General features: G+C 38.7%; 1 protein-coding gene and 1 pseudogene across 1 annotated transcript in view; one reads left to right on the top strand and one right to left on the bottom strand.

The window, feature by feature from the left end:
* The window catches only part of CPOX (coproporphyrinogen oxidase), a 217103-nt gene that overhangs the window by 124754 nt on the left and 69031 nt on the right, over positions 1 to 23318 (bottom strand). The window contains exons 2-3 of the mRNA XM_070071952.1: positions 13624 to 13686; positions 12664 to 12802 (exon numbers count right to left, since the gene is read on the bottom strand). The gene's annotated coding sequence lies outside the window, so the exon portion shown is untranslated. The remainder of the gene's footprint in view (positions 1 to 12663; positions 12803 to 13623; positions 13687 to 23318) is intronic.
* LOC100355064 (cyclin-C-like) overlaps positions 1 to 23318 on the top strand; it is an 88862-nt pseudogene that overhangs the window by 28969 nt on the left and 36575 nt on the right.

Below are 23318 nucleotides of genomic sequence, written 5' to 3' on the forward strand. Positions count from 1 at the left end.
GTCAATTAAACAAGTATTCATCATGGACTAAGCCTAGATCATGAGAACGCAAGTTGAATAGGCCTTGCCATCAAGACATACACAGTTTAATAGAGAACACACTTATATACAGAATATAATTCTGTTTGATAAATGCAACAATAAAATCCTGGACGAGGAAGGGAGAAATACAGAGTAGAGTGGGCAATTGTGCTGGGTTAAGGAGGAGGGCACAGCATGAAAAATCTTTGGAGCTGGACTTCAGTGAGTGACCCATTGGTAAATAGGATGGCAAGAAGGGATTGAGAATTTCAGGCATAGCCAAAGGTGTAGGATCAGATCATGATGTGATTTTTATGACATGTTTAAGTTTAGTTCTTTAAGAGATGGGACAAAGGAGTGGGTGTTGGGCTCAGTGGTTAAGATGCCACTTGGGATGCCCACATCTGATATCAAAGTGCTTGAGTTTGAGTCTTGGCTCCATTCCTGATTCCAACATGAGTGATAGCTCATGTAGTTGAGTCCCTGCCACTTACAAAGGAGACATGGATTGAGTTCTAAGATCCTGGCTTTGGCCTGGCCCAATCCCAGCTGATGCAAGTTATGTGAGGAGTAAGCCAGTAGGTAGGAGGTTTGTGCCTGTCTGTCTTTCTGCTTTTGAAATATTTTTTAAATTAACAACAACAACAAAAGGGGGGGGAGGCCCATCATTGTGGTGTAGTGGTAAAGCTGCCACCTATGGTGCCAGCATCCCATATGGGCACTAGTTTTTATCCTGGCTGCTCCACTTCTGATCCAGCTCCCCGCCAATGGCCTATGAAAAGCAGTAGAAATTGGTTCAAGTAATTGGGCCTCTGCAACCCATGTGGGAGACCCAGAAGAAGCTCCTGACTTTGGTCTGGCCTAGCCCCAGCCATGGCAGTCATTTGGGAAGTCAACCAGCAGATGTCTCTCCTTATCACTGTAACTGTGACTTTCAGATAAACAAATAAATCCTTAAAATATTAACAAAAAAATATTAACAAAAAGATTTGGAGAGCAACACAGCACGGGGTTTAAACATAGATGAGATTTGATCATATTTTCAGTTTAGTAGAATGAAGTGATATGTGGTAGCACAGCAGCTGATGGGTTGGAAGCCAAGCTAGAGATTAGGGTTTGAGTGCCATGATTTAGTGGAGAAATAGTGAAGACCTGCTGTTAGTACTGGCAATGGAGTGGATAGGTAAAGAAAACAGATTCAAAGGATATATTATAAATCCTATCAATAGGATTTTGTGATTTATCAGGAGTCGAGAATGAGTAAGAGACGATTTCTTCCTTTTTTAAAAGATTTTCCATCCTATGATTTTTTTTCATTTTCGATTCTCTTTATATACAGAAGATCAGTTTAGCATACATTAAGTAAAGATTTCAATAGTTTGCTCCCACACAGAAACATAAAGTGAAAAATAATAGATGATTTTTTAAATGATGATGAAATCAGATCAGACCTATTGTCATGTTTAATCCCAGTGAGAGTCAAGTTGGGAATTGATAATTTCTTTTTTTTTTTACAGAAGATCAGTTTAGTATACATTAAGTAAAGATTTCAACAGTTTGTCCCCCCATAGAAACACAAAGTGAAATATATTGTTTGAGTACTCATTATAGCATTAAATCTCAATGTACAGCACATTAAGGACAGAGATCCTACATGAGGAGTAAGTGCACAGTGACTCACTCCATCCTATGATTTTTAGTGCCTTTTTAAAAAATTTGGTAGAATAATTTTCTTTGGTAGACAATCAAGACAACTTAGGTTCAAATGTCATGGAAACTAATTGGCTGATTTAGACAATGCCTTATGAGAGACAATACTTCAACATTTTTGCATGCTATACACGAGGGCCATTCAGTGTTATCAATACTCCAAGAAGTGATCACAGCCCAGGAGACAGATTTGGCAAACTGGTCAAATTCTTAGGTGATTTCTAAGTTAGAATTTCATTTAATGACTATTTAATGTATATTCACTTAATGAAATGAAATATTAAATTTCATTTAATAAATATTTGGTGATTTCTAACTTAGAAATTCATTTAACGGCTGATCATGGAATTAACCAATATTTTCATATGGTCCTATTTTCTTCCTGTTAACAAAAGCAAATTAACATTCAGAAGGTTGCCTGTGCATCAGACACTGAGAGTAATGCTTAAAAATTCCCAAAAGATAGGAAACTTCTAGATGCAGGAACAAGATACTAGAACTCAAGAATTCTTGGGATATTTCCAAACCATAAGTTATTTGTAAAATACTTTCAACTTCATGTTCTTTGCTTACTGCAATAAATAAGTTATTTAATGAATAAGAAATTTAGAAGTGTTCACAAAGAACTGTTTCTTATAGCATGTATTCAAACTCTGGTGAACACTAATGAACATTAATAGTTTATCTTTAAGGAAATAGCCATCAAATATCCTAGCTAGAGTAATAGCACTACACATAATCATGCATAGAATTGTAAACTTAATGACTTGTTTTGTTTGTTAATCCTTTATTTCTTGGGATGTCGCTGGTAAGATTTATATAAAGTTTAGTAATCCTATGAAGTTATTAATTTTTTTATTTGTAAGCATGACTCACTGTTAGCAGCAGACAGGCCACAAACATACCCTTATACCATGGCAACAGCTACAAATAAGACTGGGAAGCTCCACCCTGCCCTTGTCACATATCCAGATATGTCCACCTTAATGCTGACTCCAGGAGTTAATTTTGCTACTCCTTCTTGTATGTGACCATGATGGTTCCTTCTAGCATAGAACACCTCTATATTGATTGTTAAACTTTAATTGCAATGTTGTATAAAATGTTATCAAACAGAAAACAAATCTGTTAGAGATTAGTACTCTGTTTAGAAATCATAGTACAATCACTTAACCTTGTGAGTTAAACTTGCATACTGCTGAGTCATCAACTATTTTATAACCGATACAATGGCCAGTGTCAAAGCTTCAGTGGTCACTTCTTGAATCAAAACCCACTTTCATTTAATTCCCATAAATATACTTCACATTTTATAAATGATTTTGGAAACTTGAATTTCCATTGTTGTGCTTGCTTAATTCTCCTACGGTGTTTGGATAAATCTCAGTCACTACTGAAATATTCCCTTTATTCTATCTCATACCCATTCCCACTGTTTTGTCCACCCTGTTCATCCTGGACTTTGGCAGTTAGGACATCATTAAATGTAGGGTGAGTTAATTGCATTGCATTTAAGTTTTTGTTCATGCTCATGCATTCACTAAAATTATTTTCTAAAAGTATGCATCCCTATCACACATTTCATGGCCCACATCTAGGTTTCTTTTATATATAGTTGGTTTTTTTTTTTTTACAGGCAGAGTGGACAGTGAGAGAGAGAGAGACAGAGAAAGGTCTTCCTTTGCCGTTGGTTCACCCTCCAATGGCCACCGCAGCTGGCGCACTGCGGCTGGCGCACTGCGCCGATCCAAAGGCAGGAGCCAGGTGCTTATCCTGGTCCCCCATGTGGGTGCAGGACCCAAGTACTTGGGCCATCCTCCACTGCACCCCCTGGCCACAGTAGAGAGCTGGCCTGAAAGAGGGGCAACTGGGCAACTGGGACAGATTGCATTTTCACAAGAGAGATTTTCTGTCCTGTTCTGTATGGATTTCTGTAGTTCATGCATTTGTTTTTGATAACTTCTAAATGTTCTTATCATAAATTTTTTGAATTCTATATCTTGCATTTCTTCTATCTCATCATCTTCATAATCTTGTATTGGAGTGTCAAGTTCATTTGGGAGCGTCATGATGTCTTCCTTGTTCTTGTTTCCTCAGTTTTTGTGTTTGTTGTTTGGCATTGTGGAGATATTCTTTTTTTTCCCACTGTGGTGGCTTTTATCATTATACTATGACTCTAGATTAAATGGACTGTCTGCTTTTGGTGAATCTCTAGAGGCTTGTGGTAGGTGTGGCCAGAAAGCTCTATTCAGTTCTTCAGGGTTAAGGGTGTGCCAAAGGTGACACACCCAGGTTTGGCATGGTAAATCTTCTGTCTCTCTCTTTTTTTTTTAATTCAGAAGGAAAGTAATTTTGCTCAACTGAGCTCTTCTCCTAGATGGCCATCAGTGCCTGAGCACTAGCTCCAGTGGGTATAATATTTGTCTGCTCTGTACCAAGGACCGCAAAAAGGATCTGTGCAGTCCTCAGTGCAAGCTCAGCTTCCCCTGCAATATCTCTCACCAGGTAGCCAAGGCCGCCCGAGCTTGTGGTGTCTCCCACCGAGACTGCTCATGTCTCAGCCACACTGTGAGTTCTCCCACACACCCTCAGTTCTTTTTTTTTTTTTTCACAGTCCCAGTTCATAAGCTCCACACATTCACTAGGTCTTAGTCTCCTGTTATTACTCCCAACCAGAGTCAGGTTATTCTGTGGCTAAGGGTGGGCGCAACCCCAAGATGGTGCAGCTGTTATATATGTCCAAAATGTCACCTGCTCTATTGTCTTGCTTGCCTTTGTAAGGTGAGTGGAGAGAGAGAGAATCGTGTCTGTACCATTTCTTTTATTTTTTTCTCTCCTCTAGTTAGACTGGTGTACTTTCCCCTGTGGGGCTTCAAGCCTCATTCCCTCTAGGCTTTTCCTGCCGCTTTTCTGCCAGTGTCTCAGGCCACTGTGGTTTTGCCTCACCTCTCTTTCCAGTGCTGGTGTGGAGGAAAAGACTGTCAGCAGCTGGGCTCCCAAGCCGTGGGTGCCCATGTCCTCCACATAGATCCACGTGTCCCTCTAATTCTGGAAGAGTTTCCTCTGCAGTTTTTTCCTAACTCTTACCTGAGACTATACAACTCCACTTTTATTCAACTATCTTTTCCTGGACTATCAGTGAGCTTCTTCCCTATTCCGCCATCTTTGAGCCCCTCCTCAATGATCTTTAACAACAAGAGTAGGCCTGCTTTATTCTAGGGAAAGAAAAATTGGAAACCACCTAATTTGCAAAAATATTCATTATCCAGACATTAGAGTCATTTCTTCTCATCCCAAAAACCATTTTTAAAAAAAGATTCATTTATTTATTTGAAAGACAGTGTCAGACAGGGGGAGAGAGAGAGAGCTAGTGAGCTCCATCCACTGGTTAATTCCCCAAATGGCTGTAACAGTCAGGGGTGCTACTGGCTGGAGCCAGGACCAGGAACTCTATCCGGGTCTCCAATGTGAGTAGCAGGAACTCAAATTCAGGGACCAGAATCTACTGCTTCCCAGGCACATTGACAGGAAGCTGGATCAGAGGCATGAAGTACCTGAGACTTAAACCAGGCACTCTAATAGGAAATGTGAGTGTCCCAAGCTGTGTACCACAATACCTGTTCCACTAATACCAATATTTATACATGTGTCATTTTTTGTCATCCTGAATATTTTATATCTCTGAGTGATGTGCCATAGTGAGGCCCTGGAAGAAAGAGAGCTAAGACATCCAGTTGTACAAAAAGAAGGACATTTTGTGGTTTGTGGTTGAGAAAAAGAATCAACGTCTTTATCCAGGTGTTCTCTTGGTTAGATTAATTTTTAGATTAGGTACATAAGGAAGTAGGGGATTCATGAGCTCTCTCCAGATACAACCGGGAAAGTTTTGGGGGATCCTTGGTATAATTTATACCTCAATTCTTGAAAGCCACTGATTTAAATGATAATCCCACAATATCAGGCCTGGCAAGTTACAAGGGAAGTCGAGTGTGGAGAATATCAACTAGATCCTGCAGATTCAGATTTCCAAGCCAACTAATTGTAGCCAAAAGGTGGAACAGCACATTGACTTCTCTATTAGCTAAGCTACACCAGATGGAAGCAGGTAACACTTCTAACTCAAGGTGCTAATTAAAAAGAGTTGAATAACAGCACAGAGATGTGGACAAATGTGGACAAAACTCACTGGAACAAAAATGGAAGCTTTTTTCCATTACTAAAAATTCAAGGGAGCTGGTACCAAACTCTAATGAGAAAGGTAAGCTTAGCAAAGAGGCTGCCTCAGAAGAGTTTAGAGAAAGGAAAACTCACTTAAAGACCACTTTCCAGCAAGAAGGGAGTGAGGGATAAGCACCCAAATATCTATCTCCACATTCTAATCTTCTGAGAATGCCATTTACAAATTATCCTAACCAGAAGCCAGAGAGTAAGGGATCCTGTATGGAGTTTAACTGTACTTTTATTCTGAGATGCACCCTAAGGACAAAAGGAACTTCAAAATGGTTTAAGTTGGTTTCAGCAATTATATTGTTATTGGTGGTGGTGTTCTTAGTCTGAGACTGCTATCTGTGTGTCATGTGGTATTGAAAATAAGTAATTATATTGGTGTTACTGAGGATGGGGATCCTGACTGGGAGAAAGGAGATATAGATGGAGGATCAATGAGGTTAAGCAAGAATCCTGTAGATGTTCAATTGACAATGTCAGAATGAGATTGGAATCTATTTTATATTTTAAAGTGTATCCTAACTGCTCACTGAAAAGACCTGGAAACAAGTAGTAATGAGTAGTCCTCTACCCTCACTTTGGTCTCTAAATACCATTTTCTACTAAAGGAAATAGGACTCCTTTGGGTGATGGTTGCTTCAAGTCCTAGATTAGAAAATAAGTTAGATGATCATGAAACTTTGTTCTCATTCTGGAAAGCAAAAAGGCTATCAAAAAGGACTCTCAGAACCAATTTAAAGAGACTTCTTTGGGGCAAGAATGAACCACCTTAATAAGAAAACTAAATGCAATTTATTGAAACATCAAGGTGATTAAATGCATAAAATAATAATGATAATAAAAACGTAGTGGTCACTAAGGGTGCTAGAAACTAGGTACTAGCTTGGAGGACACTAGAAAGCTAACTCATTACTCTAAAACCAGTGAATAAAGGAAAAACCAAGGATTCAACCTGCCTTTCCTGCATAAACTACCTTAGAATAACCAGAGTCAATAAGGGAAAATATTCCAGATAACAGACAATGAGGAAGAGCACACTGTTAAATTTACCATCTTGCAAATTCTTTATAAATAATATAATATAAATAAATTATATAATAAATAATAATAAATAATACAATAAATATATATAATTGCAAATTCTTTATAAATAATATAATATAAATAATAAATAATAATAAATAATATAATAAATAAATATATAATTGCAAATTCTTTATAAATAATATAATATAAATAATATATAATAAATAATAAATAATATAATATAATAATAAATAAATAATATAAATAAATTTGGTCATCGGTGGCAACTATTAATCATAAAAGGAAAACCAATCAGGCATTTTATGCCTCTTGATGAAAGTACACAACCCTGCTTATGACGTATTTTTGGAAAAATAAAAAGTTGCAACTACGTCAGTTCAAGCCTCTAGTTTTAACTGCCATTTACAGGACATAGAAGAACCTATTCAACAACAAAACAGAAATGTAATCAACATAGTCCAAAGTCTGGAAAAGTCTATAAGACAAATGTCCCAGGTTCTTAATTAAATTGCATGGTGTAAAAGAAAAAAAAAAGTGGCGGCAAGGGTGGGGAGATTGTGGCCTTTTTATTATGATTAAAAAAGTAGGCTGGGGTGGCTATTTGGAACAGGTTAGGATGCTGTTTGAAACACCCTTGTCCCATATCAGAATTCCTGAGCTTAAGTCCTGGCTCCTTTCCTGCTTCCAGCTTTCTATTAATGCACACGCTGAGAGGCAGTAGGCTTCAAATGTGTAGGTGCCAGCCACCCACCTAGGAGACCTGGATTGAGTCCTGGGCTCCTGGCTTCAGCCTGGCCCAGCTCTGGCAGTTGTGAGCATTTAGGGAGTCTGTCTGTCTCTTTGTTTCTCTCCCTCTCTCTCTCTCTCTCTGCCTGTCAAATAAATTTTTTAAAAAAGTTTAAAAAACAAAATTAAAAAGTCATAAACATGAGAAAAACAGGAAAATTTGAGCACTGACAAAATATTTGTCACTAAGAAATTATGATCAGTTATTTCTAGGTGTGACACAACATAGTTATGTATTAATAAGAATCTTTGGAGATACAGATTAAAATATCAATGAATGAAATAAAAATTTTAAAAGGGAAAAAAGTAGACAAGGTAAAAAATGAAACAGACTCTGTGTTGAAACTGTGATGAATCTTTGGGGGTTTTATTAGTGTTCTATATATTTTTCAACCATTTGTTTGCAGATAGCTGCTTTTAAAGTGTATTTATTTGCCTCACATCTCCAACCTCCAGCCACTGATATTGGCACCCTGTGTCATTTGCCTGATCTGTGAGTCTCCTTCCTAGAGTTCACCATAATAGTCACTACTGCAGGGGCTGGCGCTCCGCAGTGCTGACATCCCATATGGGTGCTGGTTCGAGTCCTGGCTGCTCCACTTCTGATCCAGCTCTCTGCTATGGCCTGGGAGGACAGTAGAGGATGGCCTAAGTCCTGCACCCACATAGGAAACCTGGAGGAAGCTCCTGGCTCCTGGGTTCAGATTGGTGCAGGTCCGGCCATTGCGACCATCTGGGGAGTGAACCAGTGAGTGGAAGACCTCTCTCCCTTTCTCTCTGCCTCTCCTTCTCTCTCTGTAACTCTTATTTTCTTTCTTTCTTTCTTTTTCTTTTTCTTTCTTTTTTTTTTTTTTTTTTTTTTTTGACAGAGTGGACAGTGAGAGAGAGAGACAGAGAAAGATCTTCCTTTTTCCGTTGGTTCACCCTCCAATGGCTGTTGCAGCTGGCACACTGCAGCCGGCACACCGCGCTGATCCGAAGCCAGGAGCCAGGTGCTTCTTCAGGTCTCCCGTGCAGGTACAGGGCCCAACGACTTGGGCCATCCTCCACTGCACTCCTGGGCCACAGCAGAGATCTGGACTTGGAGAGGAGCAACCGGGACAGAATCCGGCGCCCCGACCAAGACTAGAACCCGGGGTGCCAGTGCCGCAGACAGAGGATTAGCCTATTGAGCCGTGGCGCCAGCTATGTAACTCTGATTTTCAAATAAATAAATAAATCTTTAAAGACAAAATAGTCACTACTACAATGTTCACCTGTTTGTTCTCAGATGTGCCAGTGTTTAGGGAGCTGCTCAACAGGCATCTCTGAGGTGCTGCCATTATCCCCAGGCCAGGAGATGTCTGCTTTCTTGTTCCCCTTCAGAAAAGCACAGTATAGATTGCCACTGGTAAATGGGCTACTAGGCTATTAAAAAGTATTCTTTTCTGCTTAGTTTCCTAAAGGTTCTTTATCTCTGCAAAGAGCTACCACCCATATGTCCCTAATATATCAACTCTTATACTGGGTGGGCATTGGGGTATAGTGAATTAAGCCACCATTTGGGAACCCACATTCCCTATCAGAGTGCCAGTTCAAGCCTGGCTATTCCATACTTCCAAGCTGCCTGTTCAAGTGCCTGGGAGGTGACAGGGCAGCAGATGATCTCCAAATACCTATTTTTCTACCACCCATGTCGGAGGCCAGGATGAAGATTCTGGCCCCTGGCTTCAGCCTGGCTGAGCTGTAGCTGTTACAGGCATTTGAGGAGTGAAGCAGCGGATATATATACATATATATATATATATATATATACATACATATACATATATATATGTGTATATATATATACACATATATATATATACACACATACACACACACACACACATATATACACATATATATATATATCTCCCTCCCTCCCTCCCTTTCCTTCTCTCTCTCTCTCCCTACTTCTCCATCCCCTTCCTCCCCTCCCCTCCCTCTCTCCCTCTCCCCCTCCTCTCTCTCTCCCTGCTTTTCAAATAAATCAGTAAGTAAATCTTAAAAAGATAAATAAAAAGATTCTCACACAACAGCTGCCTCAAGTCACTTTCTCGTGTAACCCATGCAGTTAACCATAACAGTTTGGCTCCAACAGGCTCCATCTGGTGGCTTGTAAAGCATGACAGATTTTCCTGAAGACTTAGAGTAATGACTGAGAATTACAACAAAGCACACACACAACAGGCAACAATTTTCAACAGAACGATAGCTGTTTCACTGCCACGAGAGCCTCTGCCATTCTGCCATCTCCAGCCGTTCACGTTCAAGGCCTGCCAGGAAATTGCTGGATCCAAGACTTCTCTGTTCTACACTTCCCCCAGTAGCTCAGTGTTATTGGGGCTCTATCAGTGGCCTGGGAGGAAACTTTATACTCCTGTTTCTTTAGTGTACAAAGTACTAAACACTTCTTTGTCTGGGCCTGACCCAGAGTCAAAATCTGCTCCCATGTTTTCCTAAACAGAGTGCAGATCTCTCTCCCTAATAACAATCTGCCTTCCTCTTAGGCCAACAAGGTTAAACTGTTTCTCCCCTTTTAATGGAACTTTTTTTTTCTTTTCCTTACATGGTCCTTCTGCTTAAACTAAAGTAGGCACTGCAACTTATCTAATGTGGTGTAAAGAAATAAGATGACCATGCATCTGCAGAGAGTACAGCTAAGTGGAACCAACACATCCAATATATATATATATATATATATATATATATATATATATATCACAATCCTGAAACTAAGAGCCATTTACTATTTACTTGGTATTTTAGGACACTTATTTATTTAAAATATTGTTATGAAGGAGGAAATGACCTTTCTAGGACTGATTTTTTTTATTTGAAAAGCAGAGAGACAGAGGGAGAGGTGCTTTCATCTATTGGTTCAATCCCCCCCCACCTACAACAACCAGAACTAGACCAGGCTGAACCAGGAGCCTGAAACGCACTCTCCATCTCCTACGAGGCTGGCAGGGACCCACACACTTAAACCATCATCTGCTGCCCCTGGGGATGTGAAAGCTGGAACAGGAAGTGGACCAAGACTCCAAACCAAGCACTCTGATACGATGTGGGCATCCCAAGTGGCATCCTAATTTCAGCACCGAATGCCTGCCCTTGGGACTGAGTTTTACTCTTTGCAGGTCAGCCGATAGCCATAGAAGTGTGGCACTTTAACAGCCATTCTCTGGGAATGGAGTATTAATTATTGCCAACACTTCTTGAGTGTATATACTTCTAAGTGTTCCACATTAATGCCTTTGGTTCACCTTGAAACATCCTAAAGCAGTTCTGCCATATATTCCGTGAACAACTGTTTGAGGGAGTTACTGTTAGTCCTTCCAACTCCAATGAGGAAGCAGAGGTTATGTAACTCAAGGCAGTCTGACTGCTTCTCTGGGGTCATAAATCCATTATAAAGATCTTGAGCAATTTGAATTAGGAACCAAAGCAGGCAACCTCTCTTTTTTTAATCATTTTTTTAAAGAAATATTTATTTATTTGAAAGACAGAGTCACAAAGAGGGAGAGAGAGACAGAGATCTTCCATCTGCTGGTTCACTCTCTAAACAACTGCAACAGCCAGGATTAGGCCAGGCCCAAACCAGGATCCAGGAGAGTCATCTGGGTCTCCCACATGGGTGCTGGGAGTTGAAACACTTGGTCCATCCTCCTCTGTCCTCCTAGGCACATTAGTAAGGTGCTGGATCAGAAGTGGAGCAGCAAGGACTGGAATTGTGCCTATATGGGATGCCATTGCTGCAGGCAGCTTCACACGCTATGCCACAGTAGCAACCCCAGCAGGCAATCTCTAGGTCCCTTTCATGCCTGTCTCCTGGCTTTTGGTGGTTACTGGCAATCCTTGCTGACATACCAGTCCCACCTGCCACTATCTGTACATAACTTTCTTCCTGTGTCTCTCCGTTTCTGTATCTTCTAAGGACATTTTCATTGAATTTAATCCAATATGGGTACAACTTAATCTTTGTCCTAATTAAATCTGTCTAAAGCCTTATTGCAAAAGAAGTCACTTGGAAAGGTTTCAGGCAGACCTCAGAATTTTGGATTTAGGGGACACTATTCAACATTCTACAATATCTTTTGTAACACTAACTCCTAAGACTCTCCTGGCCCCACTTGCCTCCTCTGAATGGGTTTGTTTTATCAAACACTTTGCAACAGGCACTGCTTTAAGCATTATACAAATAACAAATAGTTGTTACAAATTGGTTATGCTTTTCTTCTGGGTCATCTTTCCTGTTTGTTCCCTTCATCACTACTCCAATGTTCTTAACATGATGATCTCAATAAACTTTTGCCTAAAACCCAGCAGGGCAGCTAATGCTGACAGTTGGTTGTGGTCTCTTACTTGAAACAAAATGACACTTCCTGGAAAGAGCTGATGGGAGAGATTGAGCAAACAGACAACATTAAGCTTTCTGGTAGAAAATGAGAAGAAAGAGTATCCTAAGGAAAAAAAAATCAAAGGGGAGTAACTGAAGCAGACAAGCAACGTTGGTGGAAGCAGATCTGGATGTGCCCATCATGAGGAGTTCAACAATGTTCCCTGAGCTTCGTGATACAAAGACAATGGCTAGATTAGGTGCCCAGCCAGGTATTCTAGAATGCTACCTTTTTCTGTTTATCTCCAATCAGACCCAGTACAACAACTCCTAGCTGAAGTGCTCTGTTGGACTGAGTAGTTTTTAATGTTTTGCTTTGCTTTAAAGCACCTTGAGGCTCTATAACATAATAAGCTGAGAGCCAAATCCAATTCCAGAAAATACATTTTATTTCCTTTCTAAAAGAGGGACCAGTGTAAAGAGTCGTGTCAGATTGAGAGCTGTTGACTTACTTAGAAGTGACATTTGTCAGCCTCTGGCGTTCAACACTGCTCCTTCCTAAGTCTGCTCAGAGCACAGAGGAGTTGAGACCTCTTTTCTGCAGAACCACATAAATCCTCTTTGTGCTCTGTGGTTTGTGGGGAGGAGTAACTGCCAACAAATGACAAAGAGAGAAGTCACAAAACAGCAAAAGAGTGAAAATAACACCTTTGATAGTATCAACATACTTACAGATGGAAAGAATGTTGGCCACCTTGAGAGAACTAAAAACTTGAGTAAATTATATCTTCGGTTGAAAAATGGGGACTGGTATGTATTTTTTCCTTTTTCTTGGTGTTTCTTATAGATACTTTACATCATCCCTTCTAATATAAATCAATATAATCTATCAGTTCCAGATTGAAATAAAATTAGTCCATACTTCAATTTGTCTTTTGATCCAGGACAACAAAAAGTCTACATTTTTCAAATAATGATACCAAAACAGGGGCAATTACATTGAAATAAACACATGCTGGCAGTGTTTTAACTATATTAAAAATTATTTTTGGAAATAAGTTTGTTATCACATATTTGTGTAGTATTTCCAATTATTACTTTTGGCTTTAGGAGCCACATAGTGTTGAAATTAATCCAGCATTTAATAGTGGAGCATGGTTTTTTGTTCTAATGTCTTAAGTGTTATCAGTTGTTAGGCAATTGATCTTACCATTTTATACAAAAGAAGCAATTTACTTCTGGAAATTACCAGATGATCTAAGACTGACAATTATTGTAGTAAATTTTGCTTGAGAATTTTAAAATGTCTATTTCTTAGTTTAAATTTATAAAATGATTTTAAAGGAAAAAAAGACCAAATATTAACACATCTAAACTGAATTAGAAACCCAGAGGAAATAAAGTACAAGATTTTGTGATACTTTATGACCGAGTCTTTCAGATTCGCACTGCAGCAAAAGCAAAGGATTTACCTTCGTTTTTCATCGTTTACCACCAGCTTGACCTCTGATCCTTGCCAGTGACTACGGTTCTGGCTGAAAAGAGGAAAAGGAAAAAATAGAAATGTGCAGGTTAGGGTTGTTTGTTCTGAAATTTGTCTTTCTATGCCCTCAGCAACATATTTTCTTAAGAGATACCCATATTTTTTCTTCTTTGAAGAATTTGAAGTTGTAATTGATGGTAGCTAGCATGGGTCCAGAGAAAGACTTCATAACAGAAGAACTACAGGGGACAAAAGTCCTGATGAGCAGCTTGGCTCTGACGATCACTTAGAATGAATCCTGTCTCTTTCAGGGATCAGAGTCCTCACTAAATAATGGTGGAGGGAGGCTGGGTCATCGGTTCTTTTTTTCTTTTTTATATTTATACATTAATTTTATATTTGGCTAGATGTAGCCAATATATATTCATTTCTACATGTAATCTATATAAAATTAAGGTCCTAAAGATATTATTGAGATTAGTTTATACTATGTTTGTATGTTTTCAAAATGTAGTATGTATTTTACACTTATAGCATATCTTCATTCCAATGCTAAATTAGTTTTTTTAAAATTTATTTAAGGTATAAAAAACTTTCATGCACTTCATACCTACAAATTTAGGAACATAGTGATTCTTCCTACCCTACCATCCCTCCCATCCACACTCTCACCCTTCTTCCTCCTCCCTCTCCTATTCCTGTTCTTATTTTTTACAAAGATCTATTTCCAGTTAACTTTATACTCATAAGGTTAACCCTACACTAAGAGTTCAATAAATAGTATGAATAAAACAAAACACTGTTCCTCAACAGTTGAGAAAAGGGCTGTTCAAAATCATTACATCTCAAAGTGTCAATTTCACTTCTTCAGATTACCTGTTAGGTAATTTATTAGTTACTACAGATCAGGGAGAACATATGGTATTTCTTTTGGGGACTGGCTTATTTCACTAAGTGTAATATTTCCAGTTGCATTCATTTTGTTGCAAATGACAGAATTTCATTTTTAAAAAATTTATCACTATGTAGAATTCCATAGTATATAGACACCACAATTTCTTTATCGAGTCTTTAGTTGACAGACATCTGAATTGGTTCCATATCTTAGCTATTGTGAATTGAGCTGCAATAAACATGGGGGTAGAGATCAGTCTTTCCTATCCTGATTTATTTCTGTTTGGGTAAATTCCCAGGAGTGGGATGGGTGGGTCACATGATTTCTGAGGTATTTCCATAGTGTCTTCCACAGTGGCTGCATGAGTTTACATTCCCACCAACCTTGGATTAGGGTATGTTTTTCCCCATACCCTCACCAGCATTTGTTGTTTGTTGATTTCTGTATGACAGCCATTCTAACTGGAGTAAGGTAAAACCTCATTGTGGTTTTGATTTGCATTTCTCTGATGGCTAGTGAAGAAATTTTTTTATTTCTCTTTTGATTTCTTCTATGACCCACTGCTTATTCAGAAGTATATGGTTCAGTCTACATGTGTTTGCATATGTTCTAGAGATTCTTGAGTTTTTGACATTCAGTTTCATTCAATTTTGGTCAGAAAAGATGCATGGTATGATTTCAACTTTTTTCAATTTGCTGAGACTTGTTTTATGGCCTGGCATAAGGTCTATCCCAGAGAAAATTCCATGCACTAGTGAGAATAATGTATATTCTGCAACCGTGGGATGAAAAGTTTTGTAGATACTAGTTAGGCCCATTTGGCCCATAGTATCAATTAGCTCTGTTGTTTCTTTGTTGATTCTCTGGCTAACGTGTGCACTGATCAAAGTGGGGTGTTGAAGTCCCCCATTACTATTGTATTGGCGTCTATGTCTCCCTTTACATCCATTAACATTTGTTTAAATTGCCAGGTGCCTGGGCACTGGGCACATATACGTTTATTATAGTAAAATCTTCCTGTTGAATTGATCCTTTAATTATTACATAGTGCCCTTCTACATCTCTTTTAACAGTTTGTGTGTTAAAGTCTATTTTGTCTGATCTTAGGATGGCTACACCAGCTATTTTTTGCTTTCCATTAACATGGGATATCTTTTTCCATCGTTTCACTTTCAGTCTGCATCTCTTTGTTGGTGAAGTATGTTTCTTGTAGGCAACAAGTAGATGGGTCTTGTTTCTTAATCCATTCAGTCTGTCTGTAATTTAAATGGAGAGTTGAGGCCATTTTCATTCAAAGTTACTATATAAGTAATGACTTAACCCTGCCATTTTTCCATAAATATTCCTATTGTTTACTTTGGATTTGCTTTGTACTTTCACTGTGAGATTTTCTGCCTTATTCTTCTTTCATAATGATGGCCATCTTTCTTTGTTTCTGTGTGTAGCACATCCTTAAGCATCTTTTATAAGGCTAGATGAGGAATGACAAATTATTCCAATTTCTGTTTGTTATGGAAGGTCTTTATTTCACCTTAATTCATAAATGAGAATTTTGCAGGGTACTGTATTCTGGGCTGACAGGTTTTTTTTTCCCTCTTAAGACTTGGACTATAACTCTCCATTTTCTCCTAGCCCATAGAGTTTCTGATGAGAAGTCAGCTATGAATCTAATTGAAGATCCTCTGGAAGTAATCTGGTATTTCTCTCATGCACATTTTAGAACCTTTGCTTTGTATTTTACTGTTTTAAGTTTGACTGTAATGTGTTGTGGTGAAGATCTTTTCTGGTCATGTCTAGTAGGAGTTCTATGTACTGCGTGTACTTGGACATTCCTTTCTTTCTCAAATTGAGGAAGTTTTCCATGATTATTTCACTAAATATGCCTGCTAATCCATGCTGTTTCCAAACCTTCAGGAATTCTTAAGGCCAGTATGTTGGGTCATTTGATAGTATTCCATAAATTTCCAACACTGTTTTTAATTTTCTAATTTCTTCTTTTTTTTTTTTTTTTTTGATCTGATTAAAAAATTTTCAGAGATTTATCTTCTAGCTTGGATATTCTTTGTCCTGCCTCACTAAATCTGTTGTTAAAGCTTTCCATGGCATAATTTTTCATTTCTAATATTTCATTTTGATTTCTCTTTAAAACCTGAATTTTATGGGAAAATTTTCATTTTGTCATGTATGGATTTCTTTAATTTGTGGACTTTATTCTCATTGCTTCGGAGTAATCTTATGAATAATCTTTTGAACTCCATTTCTGGCATTTTATGACTCTACATCTTCAAATTCTAATATTGAAGTATTGTTACTTTGGCGGAGGGGGGGTCTTGTTGTCTTCTTTATTCTTGTTTCTTGTATTTCTGCATTTATTTTTAGGTATTTGTAGAGATATTTGTTGTTTTTTTCTCTGATGTCTTTTATCCTCGAACTATGCCTCTGTGGCTTAGTGGAATGTTTACTATTTCACTGAATACCCAGAGGTGTGTGCTGGGTGTGGCCAGGGAGCTCTAGTCAGTGCTCCAGGGAGGGGAGTATCCAGGGTAATACCCAAGGTGGGTGTGGTAGATTTTTCTTTATCAGAAGGGAGGATTTGATAACCTCCATTGGCATTCACACACTTACCTCCTTTCTTCCAAGGTGATCAATGCCTTGGTGTTAGCCCACAGTAGGTACAATGCTCATCCATGCTATTGTAAGAACCACAAAAAAGATCTGTGCAGTCCTCAGTGTGAGCATGGATCCTGTTGCAGTGACCCACTCCAGCTAATCATGGAGTGCTGAGAATGTTGATCTGCACACAGTGATTGCCCAGAGACCTAGCCACACCCTGCACCCTGCAGTCAGAATTCCCACAGTCTCAGCACACAATGCTCCCACAGTCCCTGGGTGCAGAGGATCTGCTCCATCCTACTAGACTGTCCCATCCACAGAGAGGCAGAGGTGTTCCCAGAGCCAGCCACCTGTGGGTGCTCTGCCTAGGTGGTTTGAGAACCAGAGCGTGTGATAAGTTGAGATGCTGTCAGCACTTCAGATTCCTATGTGGGTGCCCAGCTCCCTGTCATTCCTCCTAGCCAGGCTCAAAATCAATGAGAATCATGGATTTTTTTCCTCTGTTAAAATCCCTGGGTCACATGGGTACACAAAAGCCATGGGACACAGCTTCTTCAGTTTCACAGTGGTGCTTTCTTGCCACCAGTTGTTAGGTGTGTGGACCTGAGCCACTGCCATAGCTACTGACAAGATGGTGTTTGTCTCTTCTCAGTTGCTGTGCATGAGCACAAGGGCTGGTGCAGCTGTTATGTATGTCCAAAGTAGTACCTGCCCTCTCTCCACTGGTTGCCAGGTGCTGTTGTTGGAGGGAGATGGAGAGGGAGAAATAGGCTCTGTTTTTTCCACCGCTATGTTAGCAGGTATCCTGGCCCCCACAGGCCTCCAGGCCAGATTCATGCCAGGCTCTCCTCCAGGTATATCACCAGGGGCATGGGCTGCTACAGTCTGCTCTCACCTCACTCTCCAAAACTGGCATTCTCTCAGGCTCTCAGCTACTGGGGTCTTGTGTTGTGTCCATGCTTGTGTTGTGCGTCCGCACCCTCCAAGTGGATCCATGGGTCCTTCTTCCTTCTGTAGAATTTCCACTGCAGGTTTCTACCTAACTCTCCCCCCAGAATACACCCTCGCCACTTTTTTTTTAAACTATCTTCTCCTAGCCTACAGCAATAAGCTCTCTCCCTATTTCACCATCATGAAACTACCTCGGGGTCATCAGTTCTGAACCCCCTTTCTGCCATGACACACATAACAGATGACTGGCTCATGAACAAGAAACACCCTCTGCAGAAAGTCAAGATATTTTCAGAGATATAAAACAAGGAGCAAGTTGGCATATTTTTTATGTTTGTGATAGTTTTGTTTTGACTTAATGTGAGAGGCCATAATATAGTCCATGGAGAGCCAAATAAGAGGCCAGCAACTGAGTTTTCTTTCCTTCTGGTAGAGTAATTAGTAAAAAGGTTTATGTGGGCCTTGTTGGTTTTGACATGGCATTCTGAAAAGCATTTACAAGCTCATGAGTAAAGAAAATTATCAGTTTATTTCACAAGGAAAAATTGGACTAAATTCTCAAAATTTTCTTTAATAAAATGAATTTTGACATTTTTCAGTCCTCTACTCCAAGATAAACTAAACAGCATCTTTCCTTATGCCTTGCCGTATTTAACATCCTGACATGACTCTCTGAAAGGCAGCAGAGTGTGCAACATGTATTCTCTTGATGCACTGTCCTGGTACAACAGTTTGGAGATAGGTTGTGTGCTGATTAAGAACCTGAGATTTGGAGCTGTAGACTCAGAGGCTTAGTCCCAGTTCTATTGCTCTCCATAGCTTTTGGTAAATCACCTGACTTCTGAAGTCTCAGTTTCTTCATATATAATCCCTGATACTCATATTACACTTCTAAAGAACGTAGTGAATACAAAAGATTCTAGTAATTTCTTAGTGACTAGCATATTGCTGTTGGATAATTGCTGTCATGTTTTCCTTTTAGCTTACATCATAAAACAGATGCTTATTCCTTGTACGGATAGATTCAGTCTCGTACTACCTCTAACATTTCCTCCCACTGAGCTGGAATCGAGAATTTTGCCAGAACCAAATATTTAGTTCTATTTAATTAGCACCTAATAAGCATCCACTGTATATTACAAAAATACAGTGTAAGAATAAGACATCATTTCTAGCCTTTGTGTTTCTTATACCTGGATGCCGTAATTTGCTCTGGATTATAACAATGAAATTCCTCAGCTCCTAAAGCAAGGGTGGTTAATTTTATCTGGTCCCTTTTAATTATTTAATTATTTAATTATTTTTTAGTTTAAATATATAGAATAAAATTAACAGTTAAATAACAAACACAGATGGGCATTTGCATTGACATTTTTACATGATTAGTAATCTCATTTAGGGAATGGGATGCTATACTTTTAAAGTCTTCAATATTGTCTTAGTAGTTTAGCAAAATTATAAATAGCTTTAATGGAACAAAGAAAGAGGAAACTGAAAACAAAACAAAACAGGGAACTGTACTGCACACAGGAAAAATGGTAAGAAAAAAATTTAAAAGTAATACATGATTTTTCAAATACTAGAAAAGCTGTGAAGGTGCACTTTATTTTGGTTTAATTGAGAATTAGAATACTTTTTTATTTTGACAAAATTATATACATTTATATATGCAATATGGTGATTTGATATATGTATACATTGTAGAATAAATCAAGCTAATTAATATATACATTACCTTACATACTTGTGTGTTTGTTTGTGTGTGTGTGAATTGAGGTAGTTTAAAATCTATTTTCTTAAAAATTATCAAGTACACAATATATTGTTAACCATGGTAACGATCTCTTGAACTTATTCCTTAGTTCTAACTGAAATTTTGTATCATTTGATCAATATCTCCCCAAACTCTTCCTTCCCAGCCCTCCGTAACTATCATACTAGTGCTTGCTTCTATTCATTTATCTTTTGATTCCACATAAGAGGGAGATCACCCAATATTGTCTTTTGTGCCTGGTTTAACATAATATCCAGTGCATTCATTCCTGTTGTTGCAAATGACAAGAATTCTTTCTCTTTAAAGGCTGGAATAATACTAAATTATGTATAAGTATATTTTCTTTATCCATTGGTGGACATTTTTGTTGATTCCCTATCTCAACAACTGTGTATAGTGTTGGAATGAACATGAGTACAGAAATCTTGACATATTGAATTCAAATCCTTTGAATCTATGCATAGAAGTGGGATGGCTGGATCATATGGTAATATTTTGGGGAATCTCCATATTCATTTCCATAATGGCTGTACAAATTTACATTCCCAACAGTGTATAAGTTTCCCTTTAATCCACATGCTCCCCAATACTCTCATCTTCTTTTTGACAATAGTCATTCTAACAGGAGTGATGTGGTAACTCATTGTATTTTAATTCTTATATCCCTGATGACTGGCTATACTGAGTATTTTTAAAATCACGTTATTTGTTTTGGCTATTGAGGATTGCACAAGTTTCCTATATATATTTTTTGGATATTAGCACTTTACCAAATGTATAGTTTGCGAATGTTCTCTTCCAATCTGCAAGCTATCTCTTTGTTCTGTTGATTACATTCTTTGTTGTGCTAACGAATTTTGGTTTGACAAAATCTCTTTTTTTTTTCTTCTTTTGTAGTATATGCTTTTGGTGTAGTATCCAAACTCATTGCCCAATCCAATGTCATGGATTTTTCTCCTCTATTTTGTTTTAATAGGTTTATAGATTCAAGTCTTAAGGTTTTTATTCACTTTACTTGCTTTGATATAAAATGAGGATCTAGTATCATTTTTATGTGGGTGGCTATCCAGTTTTCCCAATTTTTATTAAAGATACTAACCTTCCCCCCAGTGTGTGTCCTTCTCATCTGGGTTCTCTATTTTGAAAATATCAATAACAAGTAAGCAAATTGAATCAGTAACAAATAATATTCCATCAAAGAAAAGCCCAGGACCTGATGAATTCACTGCTGAATTTTACCAAACATTTAAGGAGGAAGTAACACCAGTCCTTTTCAAACCCTTCCAGAAATTTCAAGAGGAGGAAATTGATAGAGAGATGGAAATAAAAGATTCCTGTTTGATTTTATTTAATTGAAGATTAAGAGAACACTAAGGGAAATTCAGAACATAATTGAAAGCATCAAACAAAAGAAGAATCAGTGAGTTTAAAGATAGTTTATATGTAAATACATAGTTGAGGAGGAAAAGGGATCAAGAGAAAAGAAGAGCGCTTATGAAAATGTTGGGACAGCGTGAAAAGAGAAAATATCTAAGTTATTGGGATTCAAGAGAAACTTAATAGTGCCAAAAGGGTAGATGTATATTCAAATAAATAATGGCCCCATACTTCCCAATGCAACAAAGTCCACTCCAACACATATTATAAACTCTCCAAGGATAAAGGTAAAGAGAAGATTCTCAAAGCTGCAAGAGAAAAGAAGCAAATAACACATGAAGGAGCCCCAATTCTACCTGGAGACTTCTTAACAGAAACTTGACAGGCTATGAGGAAGTAGGATGAGACTTCCACACTAGTAAGTGGGAGAAATGCCTGTCAAAATAAAGACATTCCCAGACAAACAAAAGCTGAGAGAATTTATCACCATGAGATGTGTCTTAGAAGAAATGCTAGGGGCCAGACTGTTGTAAACAGAAAGGCAAGCTGCCAATTGCAATGCTAGCATTTCAAAAGAGTGCTGGTTCAAGACCATGCTATTCTACTTCTTTGTTTAAAAAAAGGTTTATTTATTTATTTGAAAGGCAGAGTTACAGAGAGGCAGAGGCAGAGGCAGAGAGACAGAGAGAGAGAGAGAGATCTGGTAAACTCCCAGATAGATGGCCACAAAGGCAGGAGCTGAGTTGATCCAAAGCCAGGAGCCAGGAGCTTCTTCTGGGTCTACCACGTGGGTGCAGGGGCCTAAGGACTTGGGCCATCTACAACTGCTTTCTCAGGACATAGCAGAGAGCTGGATCAGAAGTGAAACAGCCAGGACTCAAACTAGCGGCCATATGGGATGCCAGTACTGCAGGTGGCAGCTTTACCCACTAAGCCACAGTGCTGGCCCTTATTCTAATTCTGATCCAGCTTCCTGCTAATGTACCATGGAAAGTGGAAAGTACTTGGGCCCCTGCTATCCATGCAGAAGACTAATATGGAGTTCCTGGTTCCTGGTCTCAGCCTGGCCCAGACCTGGTTGGTTCCAGCATTAGGGAGTGAACCAGCAGATGGAATATCGGTGAGTGTGTTGTATGTGTGTGTGTGTATGTGCCCCTTCCTCTCTTTATGATGTTCTGCCTTTTAAGTAAATAAGTTAGTAAGCTGTCTTTAAAAAAATGCTAAAGTGAGTTCTTCAAATTGAAAGAAAAAGATGCTAACTATAGAAAATATCAGAAAGTAAAAAACTCAAAACGTACAGAATGCTCTAATATTGTAAATATGATGCACAAACTATTCATATCTTTAGTACGAAGACTAAAAGATTACTACATTAAAATGTTAGGAGACAGGCAATAAAGAAAGAGGTAAAATGAAACATCAAGAATCCAAAATGTGGGTTAGGGGGAATGCATTACAAGTGTAGAGTTCTTTATTAATATTTCTGATCTTTGTTTTTTGCCTCTTTCTTCCCATGTCTTATAATCAGTGTTATATTTTTATTATTTAGGGCACATCCCATCCTCTGGGTCATGTCCTTGCCCCTGCCTGTGTGCAGAGACAGCCCCAGCCATCACAGAGCTGGCTGAGGGGGAGAGTCCTCTGAACCCCAGCTGTAATATAGTCTTCAGATGCTCTGAGGCAGTTTCCAGAGTTCAACAAATATCTCGCATACATGGGGTACAAAGAAGCCCCTCAAGCTGGTCTTGCCAAAGTGATTACTCTAAAGGAGTGGAATCCCAAGATAGTGCTGTGATGACATTGACCATCTGTTTATTCCAGTACCAATTCAGCACATGGTAACAAGGCAGTCAAGACTGTATACTCAATTCAACATTCAGAAAAAAGCCATGACTGTGAAGCAGTTCAGGCAGCTGACCAACAGTGGCAAATAATGTACTCCAAGACACTGGAATTACGAAGATTTGGAGCACAGTGCTGGAAGAATTTAATTTTGTGACACCTATCTATGGTACAGATAAGAGTAGGAGCATACAGGATAACAGTGTGGATGAATGGAACACAGCTTGCCTAA

The sequence above is a fragment of the Oryctolagus cuniculus genome, chromosome 4 (assembly GCF_964237555.1).
Source record: "Oryctolagus cuniculus chromosome 4, mOryCun1.1, whole genome shotgun sequence".
Classification (NCBI taxonomy): Eukaryota; Metazoa; Chordata; class Mammalia; order Lagomorpha; family Leporidae; genus Oryctolagus; species Oryctolagus cuniculus.